The 20,347-nt window shown below is 44.3% G+C and overlaps 1 pseudogene; it reads right to left on the reverse strand.

Annotated features, from left to right (window-relative positions):
- Positions 1 to 19,305: 19,305 nt before the first annotated feature.
- Positions 19,306 to 19,961, reverse strand: LOC148683179 (uncharacterized; annotated as a pseudogene).
- Positions 19,962 to 20,347: the final 386 nt, after the last annotated feature.

The raw sequence follows: 20,347 nt of genomic DNA on the forward strand, positions 1-20,347 counted from the left end.
GGGTGTAGCACCTTAACAGCATCATCTTTTAAGATTTTAAATAGTTCAGCTGGAATATCATCACTTCCACTGGCCTTGTTATTAGCAGTGCTTTCTAAGGCCCATTTGACTTCACTCTCCAAGATGTCTGGCTCAAGGTCAGCAACCACACTACCTGGGGTGTACGAGACCTCCATATATTTCTGGTATAATTCCTCTGTGTATTCTTGCCACCTCTTCTTGATGTCTTCTGCTTCTGTTAGGTCCTTACCACTTTTGTCCTTGATTATGGTAATCTTTGTACGAAATGCTCCTTTCATATCTCCAATTTTCTTGAACAGATCTCTGGTTTTCCCCATTCTATTGTTTTCCTCTATTTCTTTGCATTGCTCATTTAAGAAGACCCTCTTGTCTCTCCTTGCTGTTTTTTGGAAATCTGCATTCAGTTTCCTGTATCTTTCCCTATCTCCCTTGCATTTTGCTTGCCTCCTCTCCTCCGCTATTTGTAAGGCCTCGTTGGATAGCCATTTTGCTTTCTTGCATTTCCTTTTCCTTGGGATGGTTTTCGTTGCTGCCTCCTGTATAATGTTACGAGCCTCCATCCATAGTTCTTCAGGCACTCTGTCCACCAAATCTAAATCCTTAAACCTGTTCCTCACTTCCACTGTGTATTCATAAGGGATTTGATCCAGATTGTATCTTACTGGCCCAGTGGTTTTTCCTACTTTCTTCAGTTTAAGCTGGAATTTTGCTATAAGAAGCTGATGATCTGAGTTACAGTCAGCTCCAGGTCTTGTTTTTGCTGACTGTATAGAGCTTCTCCATCTTTGGCTGCAGAGAATATAATCAATCTGATTTCGATGCTGCCCATTTGGTGATATCCATGTGTAGAGTCTTCTCTTGTGTTGTTGGAAGAGAGTGTTTGTGATGACCAGCTTGTTCTCTTGACAGAACTCTATTAGCCTTTGCCCTGCTTCATTTTGAACTCCAAGGCCAAACTTGCCAGTTGTTCCTTTTATCTCTTGATTCCCTACTTTAGCATTCCAATCCCCTGTAATGAGAAGAACATCCTTCTTTGGTGTCATTTCTAGAAGGTGTTGTAGGTCTTCATAGAATTGGTCAATTTCACTTTCTTCAGCACCGGTAGTTGGTGCATAAACTTGGATTACTGTGATGTTAAAAGGTCTGCCTTGGATTCGTATTGAGATCATTCTGTCATTTTTGAGATTGCATCCCATTACAGCTTTTGCCACTCTTTTGTTGACTATGAGGGCCACTCCATTTCTACTACGGGATTCTTGCCCACAGTAGTAGATATGATAGTCACCCGAACTGAATTCACCCATTCCCTTCCATTTTAGTTCACTGATGCCCAGGATGTCGATATTTATTCTTGTCATCTCATTTTTGACCACATCCAGCTTACCTCCACTCATGGTTCTTACATTCCAGGTTCCTATGCAATATTTTTCTTTACAGCATCGGACTTTCCTTTTCGCTTCCATGACAAACTTAGTTGGTCTCTAAGGTGCTGCTGGAAGGAATTTTTTTTCATTAATGTTTGAGAAATTGCAGAAATTACTGAAATAACCACTGAAGTCTCCAGAACCGATTAAACAGTGTTCAAAACATCAAGGTGAATTGTCATTTCAAACCTCTGTCTGGTTATCACCTTGCAGCTGCCTGGCTAGCTGTTGCACAATATCAGAAGAACGTAAAGGGTTCCATGTGAGCTAATTGTTATAAACTGGTTTGGTGAGTTGCTTTGGTGGAAAAATGAACAGTGAAACTGCATCTGGCTAAAGGAATGAAATATAAAGATTCTTTTGAGGCAGAGGGGTGATGCTTTATTGTTTATGCAAGCAAAGATGAAACAAAAGACATCTCCCAGAAGCATGGAAAGCTTTCTGCCTGCTATAAAGTTGCCATCTTGGATTTTTAAACTTCCTAAACTGATGTTTTTGTTTTTGTTTTGTTTCATTTATTTTACCTTACACTCCCATTGTAACCTCTCTGGTATGAGGAGGTGATTGTTCTATACTTTTAAAACTGAGTTAACATCTTTCTCTGGAGCAGTGATGTTTGAATCTGGTCTTAGTAGCAGTACTACACTGGTATCTCGAGTTACGAATGAATCGACTTAGGAAATTGTCGACATCCAAAGGGGGAAAATGGCAGTGCACTAACAAATTCTACGACATCCAAAGGGAAACCCTGGGAGGCTTTAGATAGGGTTTTCCCGACTTATGAAGTTTTAGATGTGGTTTCTTCGACTTCCAAATGTTCCGTCTCTTTCCCCCCCCCATGCATTCCTATGGGGGAAGCAGTGGTAAGCGGCTTTCATCAACTTACGAATTTTCCGACTTACGAAGGTGCCATCGGAACGGATTATCTTCATAAATTGAGGCACCACTGTATTTAGAAACTGTCTTTAGAGACCTTTAGGTAGCCTGCACATATTTTAAATGAAAAAGCAAATGCTAGTATCAATTTTTAAAGTGTGTGTGTGTGGGGGGGATTGCTTTATAGGGCAAAGTAGATAAACAGTGGGAAGGTAGATAAACAGTGGGAAGGTAAATGGCGTTTGTCATGCTGGCCACATGACCTGGAAGCTGTACGCCGGCTCCCTCGGGCAATAATGCGAGTTGAGCGTGCAACCCCAGAGTCGGTCACGACTGGACCTAATGATCAGGGGTCCCTTTACCTTTACCTGTGTTATGTACTGAGCTGAATCATAGAACAATAGGATTTAGAATCAGCAGTCTGATTGGTCCGCAGGAGCCACCCAATCCAACTCCAGGTGGAAGTGAATCCGCAACCTGATTCAATCCAACTCCAGGTGGAAGTGAATCCGCAACCTGCAGGAGCAGCCAATCAGGCGGCTGGCAGAAGCGAATCCGCAATCTGATTGGCCTGCAAGAGCAGCCAATCAGGCTGCTGGCAGAAGTCAATCCACAAACTGATTGGCCCACAGGTGTAGCCCTGAAGTAGCCAATCACGCAAAGCCCATTGTGTAAATAATGTATATAAGCAGATGGTTTGGGGAAAAGGCCATTCTTCTTCTCTTCTTCTCCTTGATGACTACGAGCTGAATAAAGAGCATGGAATTCACTCTCGACTCCGAGTATATTTCAACCTGAGAGTAAATAAATCTCAATGAACACATTTGACACTTTCCCCAAGCTGCCAAAATGCTTGAGATTATATATATATGTGTGTGTGTGTGTGTGTGTGTGTGTGTGTGTGAATGGAGTCTTTTGTTGCCAAAAAGACACCCAGGTAAGCACCAGGTGATATTTCCTGGAAATAAGTCAATAGGTTGAATGCGTTACTTATTTCATCATTATCCTCTGCCCCTTTGGAAATCCAGTCTAAATAAACAATGCTGGGGAATCTTTGCCTCTGCAATTGTTGCTAAACTACAACTTCCATCTGCTGTAGCAAGCTTGGACAAAGGCTAGGGATGGTGGGAAATGTAGTTCGGCAACACCTGCCCTAATATGATCCCTTATTAGAGAAAAATATGATCCCAGCAGTCATATCATGAGCTGATCTAGGAATAACTCAGCTGTGGTCTCATTCAGATCTTGGCTTAATATTGTTTTTTGTATTCATCAAAAATCACTTGTGACAAAAACTGGGGTTGCATTAATTGCTGTCTTGGCCTAGATAGCTCATATCTTGGGAAACAGAGTTTCCAAAGAACGGATTCTACCAATTAATGTGATGTCACATAAAACAACTCTTTTGCACCTGTTAGACTGCAAGGTCATTTATTGGGGTGGGCAGTTGGCAGTGTGGAATAGGGAGTGATGAGGACCGTACATGTTTGGAAAATCTGGAATGGCAACAAAGTGGCCAAAATAATTTCAGGAAGGAAGGGATGTGAGTCCCCAGGAACATTGACACATATTTGGGAATGTGTATGTTGGATAGGCTTCAGAAGCAAGGTGGCAAGGACTTAGTTTTGTTTTGGTGTTTTTTTTTTTAATCATGTAGTTTAGAATTCTAAATGCAGACCCTCCAAGTGTCCCTTTTTCCAGGGAGAACCCCAGATTTACAGAAGCGGTCTTTGTTTCAGATTTGATCCCAGAATGTCCCGCTTTTCCTTAGGACATCCCTTTTTTCATCAGTGAAAAGCTGAAGGCAATGCTATTTTTGTAGACAAAGATGTGCTGGAACGCACCATGAGCATCCTTCCACGTTCCCTTAGAATGAAAATGGCTGCATTTGAGAGGTGCCAGAAATGAGTTCCATTGAGTTCCAGCTGGGGCAAAGAGCTCTGGTTGGAGGGTATGGCGTTAAGTGACCACCAAGCCAAGGAGACAAGTAACTATGCAGCCCTGTCTAGGGAAGTTTTTTTTAAAAAAAAGTTCAATGTTTTACTATGTGTTTTTATTAATGTGGAAAGCCACCCAGAGTGGCTGGGACATTATTATTATTATTATTATTATTATTATTATTATTATTATTATTATTAAATAGGACATCCCTATTTTCATCGGGGGAAAACAGTTTAAATCAGATTAAATCCAGAACCAAGAGAATTAAAATCTTATTTTACATTTTAGGAAGGGTCTCACCTCCGTGACAGATGCAATGTAAAAGGTCTCTGGTTCTATCTCTGACAGGGAATGTCCTCTCCTTGAAACCCTGGAGAGCCTCTGCCACTCAGTGTAGACAATACTGAGCTAGATGGAGCAGTGGTCTGACTCAATATGAAGCAGTTCCCATATTCCTGGTATTGCTGTTCTGCGTTGTGGTTTATGCATTTTCCCAGTAGAACACCATCTGGGATGGAAACCAGAAAGACCGGATAACATTCCTAGGAAACTGTAGGTATTGATACAGTAGGAAGTTTTATTATTATTGAGAAGCAGAAGCAAAGAACCTTTCCAAAGTTTCAGGTGGTACCAAATGCCAATCCAGACATGGAGGTTACTTAAATGCAAATATTACTAACGAGAAAGCAAAAGATTGCAGGGGAAAGTCCATCACAGGGGTGTGATGTTGATCAAATCTCTCCAAGTGACTGAGCTACATAATTTGTTGAGGTTATTTTTGCAGCCAAAAGATTGAAAAACTTATGAGAAGTCACAGAAGTAGAATGTTCATTTTGTTCCTTTTTTGAAAGGAAATGGCACACAATAGTGCTTTTCAGATTGGGTAGAATCTTGGGTGAATCAGAAGCTGAAAATAATATCATCTGGTCTGTTCTGGTTAGGACAAGGACTGGATACATGTGAATTTATGCCAACAAACTCAGGAATTCTGAATGTCCCAATTATGAATGCCATTTTCTGATTATTCTTCCACAGTCGTCTTCGAATGGTCATTCTGTGCCTGAGTTGTGGGTCCTTAGAATCTTCGGCAAGGGCTGCAGTCACTTCTGGGTAGCGACAGTGGAGAACAAAGGTTGGGGGAGATTCCCTCGCAGCACAGAGCGGGAGCGCAAGGGTTGCATTGCTCAACGCAGAGAGGCTGGTCAGAACAGTGGATAGCTGGGCCCGGGATGGATATAGCAAACGGTGGTGGCTGAATGGTGACAGTGGAGGTAGGGCACTTACTATAGCACTGGGTCTTTCCACAAGACATTTTTGCTGAATGGATCTAAAGAAAAGCATTAAGAGAACATAAGAAGAGCATGCTGATAGGTTAATGGGTTATATAGTCCCACATCTAGACCTGCATCCTGTTCCTGCAGTGGCCAACCATATGCCCGTATTTGTATCCCACAAGAAGGGCCCAAGCAGAACAATATCTTTTTTACTTTAAATAGTCATGGCTTCCCTCAAAGGATCTTGGGAAATGGTGGTTTGTAATCAGGTTCTGAGAGTTGTTAGGAACCCTCTCTTCCCCATACAGTGCTGAAATATGAAAAGTGATTTAACTATCAATTTATCTTCCCAAGAAACGCTGCCAGGGGAAAATGAGCCCCCTATTAACTCTGAGCACCTTAAAAAGTACAGTTCACAAGTTTCCTTATTTTCCACGTATTATTATAGTGCTATAACTGTATAGTGCAGATAATCTAGGGTCAGATAATCTCATTAAAATTAATATGAATAGGGTTTAGTTGACTGGATTATCGTACTTTGCAATGAACAGTTTTCAATGTGTTAAAAAGCTATTGTCATGGGATACCTCCCCCCAATGACCTGATTATTACTGGGTTATTGCAACTCATTACACGACAGTGTAAACCCCACTCATTTGCTAAACGACCTGAACCAATATTCTTGAATATCTGCCCTCCCTTCCACTCAACAGTACCCAATCTTAGGTGTCCCCTGGCTCTCTGCTGGCACTAATATCAACCAGAAGCCCAGAATAACCTGTATAACTGCTACATTCTGTGGTCCTTCCCCTTGCAGTGTTGGAATGCCCATGGACATCCCATTTGGAGCAATAGATTGGGGTCCAAACTTGTCTTCTTCATGAATGCAATTAACATGCAGCTTTTATATATTTTAAAAAATATAACTAGGTACAAAAATACATAAAGCATATATTAACATAAAGTGTATGTGTGTATGTATGTGTGTGTGTGTGTGTGTATATATAAGATGCTTTACAATATGATACTATATTGATTTAAACTATTTGTCTTTTATTTCATTACAATCGTTTCCAAGTGGTGTCCAAGAAATACATTATAGAAAAATACATTATAAAATCAGACTTCAATAAAATATACTAAAGACTTTTTAAAATTCCATTATTATTATTATTATTATTAGTCTTCAGTAGGAACTGAAAGTTCAAAAATGAGGGAGATCGTTCTGACCTCCATTGAAAGTGAGTTCACCATAATTGTCCCCATTATATTGAACACATGGCTCCGGGTGGGTATGACCTGTTTATCCAAGTCACAGGGGATTTCTTAAAGGGACTCCCCAGAAAAATGTAGGGATTGAGCATGAATACATTAAAATCAGTGCGTTAAAAACTAGATCCCCTTGCCCTCTAAAACAAAGTAATCCTCTTGAATCCCTGCCGGCTTTGACCTCAGCATATATCTTCACATGTCCCTCCTGGGTCCTACCACCACTTTCCATCCTGCAGCATTCCACAAAAGAACCGCCAAGAAAATCAGCATTCAGTGAATGAACTTATCCCCCCAAGCTGTTGGAATTCAAATACTCTGAATATGCTAGAATGCATCTTGGTTAAACTTACCTGATTCCTTAAAGAGCAGGATTCAACTGGAGCGTCTCAGTGTTGAGGGAGGGTGATAGTGTCTCCTGGCATTTCAGGGCTTTTTATACCATTCCTTTCCAAAAGGTCCCAATTAACTGCTAGCATCATGTCCTATGATAAAACAACCATTCTGTTCCAAGCTGTGATTTCACCATCCGTACTCATTTGTTCTACCTGGTGTTTCATCCCATAGGATTCCTCCCTCCGGAAATTGCTAAGGATCCAAATGCATGCAAACCTGACTTTGGAGAATACTGAGCTAAAACAGGCTTCCTAGCTCTGCAGCCCATTTTCATAGTTTCATCCCGTTGGAAAGGACCCCAAGGCTCATCTAGTCCAAAACCCTGCAATGCAGGAGTATGCAAGTGGCCCAAAATAAAGATATATCCCCATTCACAGCGATGGGATGTCTCCCACCAGAAACACAGGTTGCCATGAGACAGGCCAGCTGGCACTGCATAGCTCTAACCTCCAACATCATGCTCCACCGATGCATCCCCTGCCTCAATCACCTGAGCCAGAGACCTCCCTCTGCTTAGGGGTAGGGCCAGCTGTTCTCCCCAGTATATCAGCTTATAGTCAGGATCCTCCCTCCGAAAATGGCTAGGGTCCCTTGCCTCAACCACCTGAGCAAGACATCTCACTTTGCCTATGGGTTGGACCAGCTATGAACATACAGAAATTCACCTTATTTGGTGTAACTCCCCCATTGACACAAGTAATGGCAAAGATGATGTTGGGAAGTTTTTAGCATCCCATCTTGGTTGATTAGAGTACAGTGCTGATAGTGCCACTGTCATGGGTTTGATCCACATAAGGGTCACCTGCTCATTCCTGCATTGCAGGGTGTTGGACTAGAGGACCCTTGGGGTAATGATAATAATAATAATCATCATCATCATCATCCAGCCACTCTGGGCGGCTTCCAACAGAAAAATGAAATGAAATAATCTTATTAAAAATTAAAAGCTGCCCTAAACAAGGTTGCCTTCAGAAGTCTTCTAAAAATCTGGTAGCTGTTTTTCTCTTTGACATCTGATGAGAGGGCATGGCGCCACCACCGAGAAGGCCCTCTGCCTGGTTCCCTGCAACTTGGCTTCTTGCAACGAGGGAACCGCCAGAAGGCCCTCGGTATTGCACCTCAGTGTCCGGGCAGAACGATTGGGGTGGAGACACTCGTTCAGATATACTGGACTGAGGCCATTTAGGGCTTTAAAGGTCAGCACCAACACTTTGAACTGTGCTCGGAAACGTACTGGGAGCCAATGTAGATCTTTCAAGACCGGTGTTATGTGGTCTCGACGGCCGCTCCCAGTCATCAGTCTAGCTGCCGCATTCTGGATTAGTTGTAGTTTCTTGGTCACCTTCAAAGGTAGCTCCAAGTGGAGCGAATTGCAGTAGTCCAAGCGGGAGAGAACTAGAGCATGCACCACTTCTGGCGAGACAGTCCGCGGACAGGTAGGGTCTCAGCCTGCATACCAGATGGAGCTGATAAACAGCTGCCCTGGACACAGAATTGACCTGCGACACCATGGATAGCTGTGAGTCCAGAATGACTCCCAGGCTGCACACCTGGTCCTTCAGGGGCACAGTTACCCAATTCAGGACCAGGGAGTCCTCCACACCTGCCCACCTCCTGTCCCCCACAAACAGTACTTCTGTCTTGTCGGGATTCAACCTGACAAGTTGGTTCCTTCCAACTTTAAAATTCTATGATTCCTCTAAGAAGTGTATTTGAAGAAGTGTGCATGCACAGGAAACTCATACCAAGGACAAACTTAGTTGGTCTCTAAGGTGCTACCGGAAGGAATTTTTTAATTTTGTTTTGACTATGTCAGACCAACACGGCTACCTACTCGTAACTATGATTCCTTGAGTCTATGAAATCAGGCTGCTTTAGCTCAGTAGCACCCACAGTCACATTTGCAAACATTTGGACCCTAGCAATTTCCGCAGGGAGGATCGTGTGTATGGGTTGAAACACCAGGTGGAACAAATGAGTATGCAGAGGGAAATCATAATTTGGAACAACCTGTATATTCTATGATGGGACGTCATGCTAGCAGTTAATTAGAACCTTCTGAAATGGAATGGTATAAAAAGCCCTGAGATGCAAGGAGACACCATCAGCCTTCCTCAACACTGAGACGCTCCAGTTGAGTCCTCCTCATTGAAGAACCAGGTAAGTTTGGTTAAGATACATTACAGTATGTTCAAAATATTTGAATTCCAACAGCTTTTTGGGGGAAAGAAGATTTTTAGTATATATATTGAGCTCAGAAGAGGCAGGGATTCAAGGGTATTATTTATTCTGTACTCTGTAATGTCTATGGACATCCCAACAATGTAAGCAATATCATACCACATTTAACTAAGATAAATCTTGAGATTGTGGTGTTTAAAGGGTGTTCAGAGTTACTGAGGGGGGGGGTTCTTCCTCACCCTGGGAAGAGGAATTGATTGTTGAATCAATGAATGAGTCTGAATTAGGCCACATTAAAAATGATGAATCTTGGGGACCGTAGCACTTTGGAGTGTTTCGAATCGGCAGAGCACCCATTCTCCCCTCACAGAGTTTTCTAGGAGTAGAAGTTGATTTTTAAATCACTCTGAAAAGTGAAGCTCCCTGAGGGGACGTTGGGCTCCTAAGAATTCTCTGCACCCATTAAAAACCTACCATTACCCAGGATTCTTTGGGGGATGCCATGACTTCTTAAAGTAGTAAAGTAGTAGTAAAGTTTAAATGTATAGAGTTAATGGGACCTTGTTGTTGTTGTTTAGTCGTTTAGTCGTGTCCGACTCCTGTCTTGCACTGCCTCCCTCAGTTTGGTCAAACTCATGTTCGTAGCTTCAAGAACACTGTCCAACCATCTCGTCCTCTGTCTTCCCCTTCTCCTAGTGCCCTCAATCTCTCACAACATCAGGGTCTTTTCCAGGGAGTCTTCTCTTCTCATGAGGTTGCCAAAGTATTGGAGCTCCAGCTTCACGATCTGTCCTTCCAGTGAGCACTCAGGGCTGATTTCCTTAAGAATGGATAGGTTTGTCCATGGGCCTCTCAAGAGTCGCCTCCAGCACCTTAATTCAAAAGCATCAATTCTTCGGCGATCAGCCTTCTTTATGGTCCAGCTCCCACTTCCATACATCACTACTGGGAAAACCATAGCTTTAACTATACGGACCTTTGTCGGCAAGGTGATGTCTCTGCTTTTTAAGATGCTGTCTAGGTTTGTCATTGCTTTTCTCCCAAGAAGCAGGCGTCTTTTAATTTTGTGACTGCTGTCACCATCTGCAGTGATCAAGGAGCCCAAGAAAGTAAAATCTCTCACTGCCTCCATTTCTTCCCCTTCTATTTGCCAGGAGGTGATGGGACTAGTGGCCATGATATTGGTTTTTTTTGATGTTGAGCTTCAGACCATATTGTGTGCTCTCCTCTTTCACCCTCATTAAAAGGTTCTTTAATTCCTCCCCACTTTCTGCCATCAAGGTTGTGTCATCTGCATATCTGAGGTTGTTGATATTTCTTCCGGCAATCTTAATTCCGGTTTGGGGTTCATCTAGTCCAGCCTTTCGCATGATGAATTCTGCATATAAGTTAAATAAGCAGGGAGACAATATACAACCTTGTTGTACTCCTTTCCCAATTTTGAATCAATCAGTTGTTCCATATCCAGTTCTAACTGTAGCTAATTGCCCACATAGAGATTTCACAGGAGACAGATGAGGTGATCAGGCACTCCCATTTCTTTAAGAACTTGCCATAGTTTGCTGTGGTCGACACAGTCAAAGGCTTTTGCATAGTCAATGAAGCAGAAGTAGACGTTTTTCTAGAACTTTCTAGCTTTCTCCATAATCCAGCACATGTTTGCTATTTGGTCTCTGGTTCCTCTGCCCCTTCGAAATCCAGCTTGTACTTCTGGGAGTTCTTGGTCCACATACTGCCTAAGCCTGCCTTGTAGAATTTTAAGCATAACCTTGCTAGCGTGTGAAATGAGTGCAATGGTCTGCTCTGCATGAGACTGGCATGAACGACAATCTATGGCAATTTAAATTACTTGGGGGGCGGGAAGGTCAATTTACAGAATTTGGCAGGTCCTGTGAAGGATACTGCAGGATAGAGAGTTGTGGTAGGAGCCAACATGCATATTTGGTGATATATATTGAGGTCAAGGCAGACAGGGGTTGAAAATGATTGTGAATGATTTACTCTGCAATGTCCTTGGACATTCTAGCAATGTAGAAGGGAAGGAGCACAAAATGTGGCTTCTATGTAGATTATGTTAACCTTCTGGTTGGTGTAGTTGCCCACAGAGAACTAGGGCTCAGCAGAGTTTGGGTACAGCTGAGTGGAAGGGTGGGCAGAGAGGCAATAATAATCATAATTCAGGTGGTTTCACAGATGAGTGGGGTCTAGACTGCTGTGTAATGAATAGGAATAACTCAGTAAAAATCAGGCCATGGGGGGGGGAGATATCCCATGTCAATACCTTTTAACATAATATATTATATTCTTTGTAATGTAATTCAATCTAGTCAACTAAATCCTACTCAGAGTATTCCCATTAAGATTTCTGACCCCCTCCTGTGTTGTACAGTTACAGCACTGTCACACCCTATTAAAAACAATGACTCTTGGGAACTGTAGTATTTTGGGAGTGGTTAGAATTGTTGGGGCACCCATTTTCCCCTCACCAGGTTCCCTGGGGAAGAGGGACTGCTTGTTAAATCACCCTGAAAACTGAAACTCAGTGAGGAGGAGAAAGCTCTCCTAAAACCTCTAACCAGGTTACTTTGATGTTAATTTAAAAATGCAGGTTGAAATGTATACAACTGATGGGGCCTTAGCCATGCTTCTTAACTTGAATGTTAAGATGTTAAGCAGATGATTTGAACACCAATGGTCAGGGAGTCCAAGCAACATTGACCAATTTAACTTGAGGTCCTTCTGAATACCTGTTGCTCAAAACCATAGGAGGGAAGAAGGCTGTTGTGCTTGGGACTGTTTGTGGGCTTTCCATAGGGACATCTTGTCGGCCAGTGGGAGAACAGGATGTGGGACTGGATGGGCCAGAAACTAATTCATCAGCCTCTTCTTATGTTCTTTTGATGTGTTTCTTTAGATCCATTCAACAAAGATGTCTTGCGGAAAGACCCAGTGCTACAGTAAATGCCCTACCTCCACTGTCACCATTCAGCCGCCACCGTTCACCATATCAATCCCGGGCCCAGCTCTCCACTGCTCTGACCAACCCTCCTGCATTGAGCAATGCAACCCTTGCACTCCCGCTCTCTGCTGCGAGGGAATACCCCGCATGGGATGTGCCTCCATCTCCGCTGGTGGAACTCCCGCTTTCAACTCCTCCAGCCTCTCCTCTCCATTGTCGCCACCCAGAAGTGACTGCAGCCCTTGCCGAAGATTCTAAGTGCCACCACCAGGCAACATGAGATGCAGAAAGTATATTGGAAGGAATTCACAGAATCAGAAATCAGGAAATGTTATTGTAAATGGGGATATTTAGAATATGTAGTTGAATTTGAGGGAACGAGGTTGTATGTTCTGCTCAGGACAGACTAGCTGAGATTAACTGACATGATGTACTTGGCACCATTAAATTCAATGGATCGGCACCATTAAATTCAATGGATCAATGCAGATTAAAATAATTATGGTCATTCAGTTCATTTCTATATTGCTTTATGTTTTGACGGGGGAGAAATCAAATAGTTTTGAAATACCATATCAAACCATCCAGAAGAAATAATTACAGGAGAAAATCAGATATAGCATACACATTCAAAGAAACGTAACTTTTGAACAGCTTTTACTGACAGGAAGTTCTTCCTGATGTTTAGGTGGAATCTTCTTTCTTGAAGCTTGAATCCATTGCTTCGTGTCCACTTCTCTGGAGCAGCAAAAAACAAACAAAAAAACAAAAAACCTTTCACCCTCCTCTATATGACATCCTTTTATATATTTGAACATGGCTATCATATCACCCCTTAACCTTCTCTTCTCCAGGCTAAACATACCCAGCTCCCTAAGCCGTTCCTCATAAGGCATCGTTTCCAGGCCATTGACTATTTTGGTTGCCCTCCTCTGGACATGTATATATTAAATATATGAAATATTTCAAAAGAAAAAATTATGAAAGGAAGTTAGATATAAAGTGAACCTTTAAAATAGCAGAATTGGCCTGGGAATAAAATATTATATTGCGTATAAAACACATTTGCTGCTTTTGCTGCCAGTCCTGCCAATGGCTGTTCATGGCAGGTGGTGGCTGTGGAAATTCATGTTTGATGTACTGGGTCTTCACTCAGAAATAGCCAAGAGGGGCTCTCACCTCTTCAGCAGCCTCAGCTTTTGTAGCTCTGTCAGTCAGGTGAAAAAAGTCTTGCAAGCTAGGGAACAGATGTTCTCTTGATAGCAACAAGAAGATAACAACCAACTGCCCCGAAAATGCTGAGACACTTACAAAAGCCCTTAAGCCATCATAGCTTCTCACATCGAGTCTTGAATTCCAAATGCAAGTTACATTTAGTGTCAAGGCAATTTTGCACATGGGGCCTTTAAGAGTAGCTTGGCTGCAACTGAATCTGGGGAGGAAGAGAGTGGTGGAGCCCCATCCTAACCCAGAGTTGGCTCACATTTAAATACTAGCCCAAGCCAAGGCTGACAGACTAGACCTCGGCTCTATTTTACAGGCTACAGACTAGGCCTTGGCTCTACTATACAACCTGCAGACTAGGCCTGGACTCTACTTCACAGACTAGGCCTCAGTTCCACTTTACAGACTAGGCCTCAGATCTACGGTCTGCAAACTAGGCCTCTACTCTACTCTAAATACTATCCTGAGTGGAGTCCTGGGTGTGGGGTGGGGGGAGGACGGGCCCAAATAGGTCATGGGCTGACGTAGGGTGGGGGGAGCCACAGGGTAGAGGGAGGGGGACAGGAAACCTCATGGGTCAGTACAGGATGGGAGTAATCACAGGGATGAGACACAACAACGGGGGGGGGCACATAGTCCCCCTTTCCTCCCCCTTTCCTGGGAAACAAGGACCCTGAGTCAGGCACAGCAAACAATCATAAGAAAACAAAAATAATTAAAACAACAAATCCAAGGACAAAGTTCATACATCCGGAAAAGCATATTACATCAAAACACTAACCAAAAACAAGTTATGCAACCATTACCATTTTTTTTAAAGACATCACTACTTCCCCCCCCCCCAAAAAAAACAACCCACAGCAATGCATGGCCGGGTCAGCTAGTGTATATAAAAAAAGTCATCATGTCATCATGCAGCCCCCATTTGAGGAGCTGCAGTGCCACATCAAAATCTTGGATTTGTGTGAAGTCAGATAGCAGCTTCCACTGGAAATGCTTGATAATCCTGGATTTGCATGAAATTAGAGCAGGGGACGAGAGAAAAAGTAAGGGCAGGTTGTACAACAGCAGCAGTCATGGTATAACAGTGAGAAGGGAGTCACACTGAGAGGGGGAAAGTGGTGGTTTAAAATACCACCAGAAGTTTGAATAAAGTAGTGATGAAGGAACACAGAGGAAAACCATGGCTTTTAACAACAGAGACCTGAATAAAGCAGGAATGGAGGACAATTGCAGAATTTTACAGAATTAAAGAATGCCATAATTTTGAGTAAAGTAGCATGGAGTAACTGAGGATTCTACAACCTTTATTTCTCTCACCCATGTGTGCTAGAGATGTGGGGACAGAAGTAATGAGGAAATAAACTGCCCCCTTTCTCACACTTCAAAACTACTCCCTTCCAATACATAGCTAAAAAATTCACAAGCTGCATCTCAAACATGAGTTCCCCAGTGAATCATGACCATTTCCACTCACCCCTGCTTCATAGCTGCCAAGTCCGGGTCGTAAAGATCCGGGTTCGGCAGCGCGCGCATGACCGGACGTTGCGCTTCGCCCTTCTATGGGCATCAGAAAATGGCAGCGCCAGCGCCGGAAGTCGCTTCCGCACATGACCGGAAACACGTAAAAGCGACTTCCGGCGCCGGCGCCGCCATTTTCTGATGCCCATAGAAGGGCAAAGCGCCACCGGAAGTCGCGTCACGCAACTTCCGGTCATGCGCGGAAGCGACTTCCGGCGCTGGCGGCGCCATTTTCTGGTGCCCATAGAAGGGCAAAGCGGCACCAGAAAAATGGCCGCCGGGAAGAAGCGAATTTAAGGGAGAATGCCGGGATTTATCGCCAAATGGGATACCGCCGGGAAACAGTAAGAAAAAAGGGGTTTTCCCGGTGGATACGGGATACTTGGCAGCTATGCCCTGCTTTCACTAGCTGGGCTGGGCTTCTGTTCCTTCACAATGGCTGTCAAAGCCAACTGCTTTGTGAAGAACAGCAGTAGGAACTTCTGCAGTGAAACCCATTCATAGAATTGTAGAGTTGGAAGGGACCACGAGGGTCATCTAGTCCAAACCCCTGGGATATAGGGATCTCTTTGCCCAATGTGGGGCTCTCCCCACAACCTCAAGCGTCTCGTGTTTTACCATCTGAGCTATCCCACTCCAGTGTTGTTATCTGTTCTTGTTCTCCCACCCGGGTAAACCCTCTCCATCTCCTAGATTGTGCTGCTTATGACTAAAGCATTTATTACTGGGATAAATCACTCATACTTTTCTGTAATAAGGGGACCTTTCAGAGCTCTCTGTAAGACATAATGTGGTGGCTAAATAAATAAATAAAAACTGTTCTTTTTTTCTTACTTCTCTGATTTGGTTTTTTAGAACTCCTGAGCATCATTGGGTATGAAACTGCTAGAATTCAATACAGTGGTACCTTGGTCTAAGAACAGTCCGGTTTAAGAACAATTTGGTTTACAAACTCTGCAAAATCAGAAATAGTGTCTTGGTTCGAGAACTTTACCTCAGTCTAAGAATGGAATCCGAACGGTGGAAGGGCACCGGCGGCGGGAGGCCTCATTAGGGAAAGTGTGCCTCGGTTTAAGAACGGTTTCGGTTTAAGAACGGACTTCCAGAACGGATTAAGTTCGTAAACTGAGGCCCACTGTATTTCAGTATTTCTATTTGGAAGTAAGTTAGCATTCATCTTCTCTGAATGTCTTTAAAAACAAAATTGCAAACTAATGTGGAGATGTGTACAATATGGAAGAATGAGAAATGCTCAGGCTTCCAGGAATCGGCTTCCTCCCCCGTGGCCGTAGATAAGCAGAACAAAGGGAAAGTTTCTTACCAGTTGGAAACTTTAATAATCACAGCAAGAGAATAAATAACACATTTCCTAGTAATGGCAGTGCTCCTAATTAAAGAGCCCAACTCCTGCGGTCCCAATGAACCTATGTCACTTCTATGTCTTGAAATCTTAGCTTGTCTCCTATTTGCTTTCTGTCCTGCCACTTTTTGAGCCCTTCTCAACCTCGGGGAGGGCAGTGGAGTAATGCTGTCTGGGGACTATGAACATGTTAACCCTTTCGCTTCCAGCCCTTTCTCTTCCAGTGTTTCTTCTACTAACTGTTCACCATCCAGTATATCCCATCTTCTGCCGTCTGAACTCTGTCCCTCTGCAAACCACTGTTCCAAATCCATACTGTCCTCCTGCTCCTGGGAAGATTCAGGATCTGGAGCAGGAGCAGGGGGAAGGCTCCCACCATTCCTCCTCAGTGCAGCCCTCCACAGCACGGTCCCTGACAGAAACAGGGAGCCACCAGAATTGAAAGATCTGCTCATTCCTGCCCTTCAGCCAGCTCTGCTGGCTAAACCAGTGGGTGGGAGTGCAGCTGGCAGGGTGCTTGCTGGCTTCAGGGAGCGGAAGGCTCCAAAACAGGGCATTCTGGAGCTTTTCCATAGATTCATAGAATTGTCAAGTTGAACGCCTCTTCTCAGACCTTTCTAGGGGTTTGTGTCACCATTGCTCCCCCTTATTTCACCCGTTCACCGTGACTGGGAATGCTCCACTGAGGCAGAGCGAATGCCCCGACCCGCCGCCACTTGAGAGCACCACGCCGGAAGTCGAGATAGATGCTTCTTTTATTGTTGTTTCATTAATGTTTGAGAAATTGCAGAACTTACTGAAATAACCACTGAAGTATCCAGAATTAGCCCCGTTAAACAGTGTTCGAAACAACAAGGTGGATTGTCAAACCTCTGACTGGTTATCACCTTGCAGCTGCTTGGCTAGCTGTTGCACAATATTGGAAGAACGTAACGGGTTCCATGTGAGCTAATTGTTATAAACCGGTTTTGTGAGTTGCTTTGGTGGAAAAATGAACAGTGAAACAGCGTCTGGCTAAAAGAATGAAATATAAAGATTCTTTTGAGGCAGAGGGGTGATGCTTTATTGTTTATGCAAGCAAAGATGAAACAAAAGACATCTCCCAGAAGCATGGAAAACTTTCTGTCTGCTATAACGTTGCCAACTTGGATTTTTAAACTTCCTAAACTGATGTTTTTGTTTTGTTTCATTTATTTTACCTTACACTCCCATTGTAACCTCTCTGGTATGAGGAGGTGATTGTTCTGTACTTTTAAAACTGAGTTAACATCTTTCTCTGGAGCAGTGATGTTTGAATCTGGTCTTAGTAGCAGTACTACACTGGTACCTCGTGTTACGAATGACTTGACTTACGAAATTGTCAACATCCAAAGGGGGGAAATGGCCGCGTGCTAACGAATTCTCCGACATCCAAAGGGAAACCCTGGGAGGCTTTAGATAGGGTTTTCCCAACTTATAAAGTTTTAGATGCGGTTTCTTCGACTTCCGAATGTTCTGTCTCCCCCCCCCCCATGCATTCCTATGGGGGAAGCAGCGGTAAGCGGCTTTCTTCGACTTACGAAATTTCCGACTTACGAAGGTGCCGTCGCAAAGGATTATCTTCATAAATTGAGGCACCACTGTATTTAGAAACTGTCTTTAGAGACCTTTAGGTAGCATGCACATATTTTAAATGAAAAAGCAAATGCTAGTATCAATTTTTTAAGTGGGGGGGAATTGCTTTATAGGACTGTCAATCGCCTGAATTTATCTGGGTTGGAGAAACATGATCCACAATGAAACTTTAGGAGCCACGTTGAAACAATGAATAAGAGATTAAGAATCCAGGGCTGTAAATCTTGTAATTTGCACGTGTATCTGAGAGTAAATATTAGGGATGCAGGTGGCGCTGTGGGTTAAACCACAGAGCCTAGGGCTTGCTGATCAGAAGGTCGGTGGTTCAAATCCCTGCGGCGGGGAGAGCTCCCGTTGCTCGGTTCCAGCTCCTGCCAACCTAGCAGTTCGAAAGCACATCAAAGTGCAAGTAGATAAATAGGGACCGCTATAGCGGGAAGGTAAACGGCGTTTCTGTGTGCTGCCCTGGTTTGCCAGAAACGGCTTTGTCATGCTGGCCACATGACCTGGAAGCTGTACACCGGCTCCCTCGGGCAATAATGCGAGATGAGCGCGCAACCCCAGAGTCAGTTACGACCATAGCTGCCAAGTTTTCCCTTTTCTCGCGAGGAAGCCTATTCAGCATAAGGGAAAATCCCTTAAAAAAAGGGATAACTTGGCAGCTATGGTTACGACTGGACCTAATGATCAGGGGTCCCTTTACCTTTACCTTTACCTGAGAGTAAATAAATCTCAATGAACACATTTGGCACTTTCCCCAAGCTGCCAAAATGCTTAAGATTTTTATTATATATAAATTGAGATGAATGGAGTCTTTTGTTGTGTAGCAATGTCCCTCCCTCCCCAGGAAATGAAACACAGGACACAGTGAATAAATTTAAGTGGGCGAAAAGGCCACAACTTTATTGGTTTCGGATGTTGAGCGGTATTGGCTTAGGCATTGGAACCTAACCGACTATATCTGACTGTAACCCGTGTGTTACAGTCTGGGAGAAATTAACCACCAGAAAGGAGCCCAGTGATGTAAATCTACTGAGACACCTCCTGTGGCCACCGTTGGGGGGTGCCATCAGGCCCTGACCTCCGTAGGCCCAGGACAAAGCAACCGCCCCCGGAACCCCTTTAACGGGGTTAAATCTCCAAATCGCGGGCAGAGGATGACGCAATCTGCCCCCCCCATTTCTCTTATGCAAATTTCCAATGCCTAACCGCCAATCGAGCCCCAAAGGCTCGCCGCCAATACCCTCACACCCGCAACCAATGCTCTAACCCCCTGACTAGGTCCCCCAACCAAATATCGTTCCCCCGTGGTGATAAATGTACCCCATCCTCGCGATAAAGGGCTGCTTCAGTGCGTATCAATTCCGGGTGAGCGATTATCTGACCGTTAAGGTCCAGCACCCTGCGCATCACAAACGAATTCAGAAGCCTCCTGGATTTGTTCAAAGCTTTAGGACAGTGCCCGTCACGCCAAACACGTCTCTGCAAAAGGCAGGACCACAGCAGCGTCATCCCAGGGAAAGAAGCCAGCAACTTATCAAAGTCCTCAAAGATGCTTAATTTCAAGTCCACGGCGTTCCTGTACGCCAAATCATTCTCCCCCAGCTGTATGACCAGCGCGTGGGGGGGGGGCCAACTGAAGCAGCCCTGGCCTGGACAGCTGGCAAGAGTTCGCTCCATCGCATTCCCCACCGGGAAATCCATGAGACTTTCACATTTTCTGGGAGGCCGAGACCGTTCCCCAGACCCGTTTCAACTGCCCTTTTCTGGGCCCAATGGACGATGCTGTGACCCGCTATCCACACCGAGATGGAGTGCCCACCTGAAAGAAGAAGATGACTGGCGGGGATCAGTCGGGGAAGAGGGCTAAGGGGTGGGGCGCAAGTATCCCTTGTAAGCATTCGATTTCCACCTCCCAAGCTCCTGAATCCTTTCAGACGACAAACCCATGTGCATAGCGGAGGTAGCTGCTCCAATACGAAAGGAGTGGGCGGAGAATTGGCTGGGTTCCAGGCCACATGCTGCTATAGCTTTACGAAGAACTCGGGTGAACTGGGTACGCGTGAGTTTGGAATTGTCTTCGTGAACCAACAGAGGGTCAGTGCCAGCCGGCCTCAGGGAAAGGAAATGCCTTAGATCTCGTACTGGACATGGGCCATGACTGCCAGTTGCTGGCAGGCGAATGGTGGCCCCCATTCCGCGCTGGTCAGTTTTTGATCGGCGAATGTGCACGACCGCTAAGGAATTGGATAAGGACACATCCTGCATCCTGATCCCCCGGGAGAGA

This window comes from Zootoca vivipara, chromosome 16 (genome assembly GCF_965207765.1).
Source record: "Zootoca vivipara chromosome 16, rZooViv2.hap1.1, whole genome shotgun sequence".
Classification (NCBI taxonomy): Eukaryota; Metazoa; Chordata; class Lepidosauria; order Squamata; family Lacertidae; genus Zootoca; species Zootoca vivipara.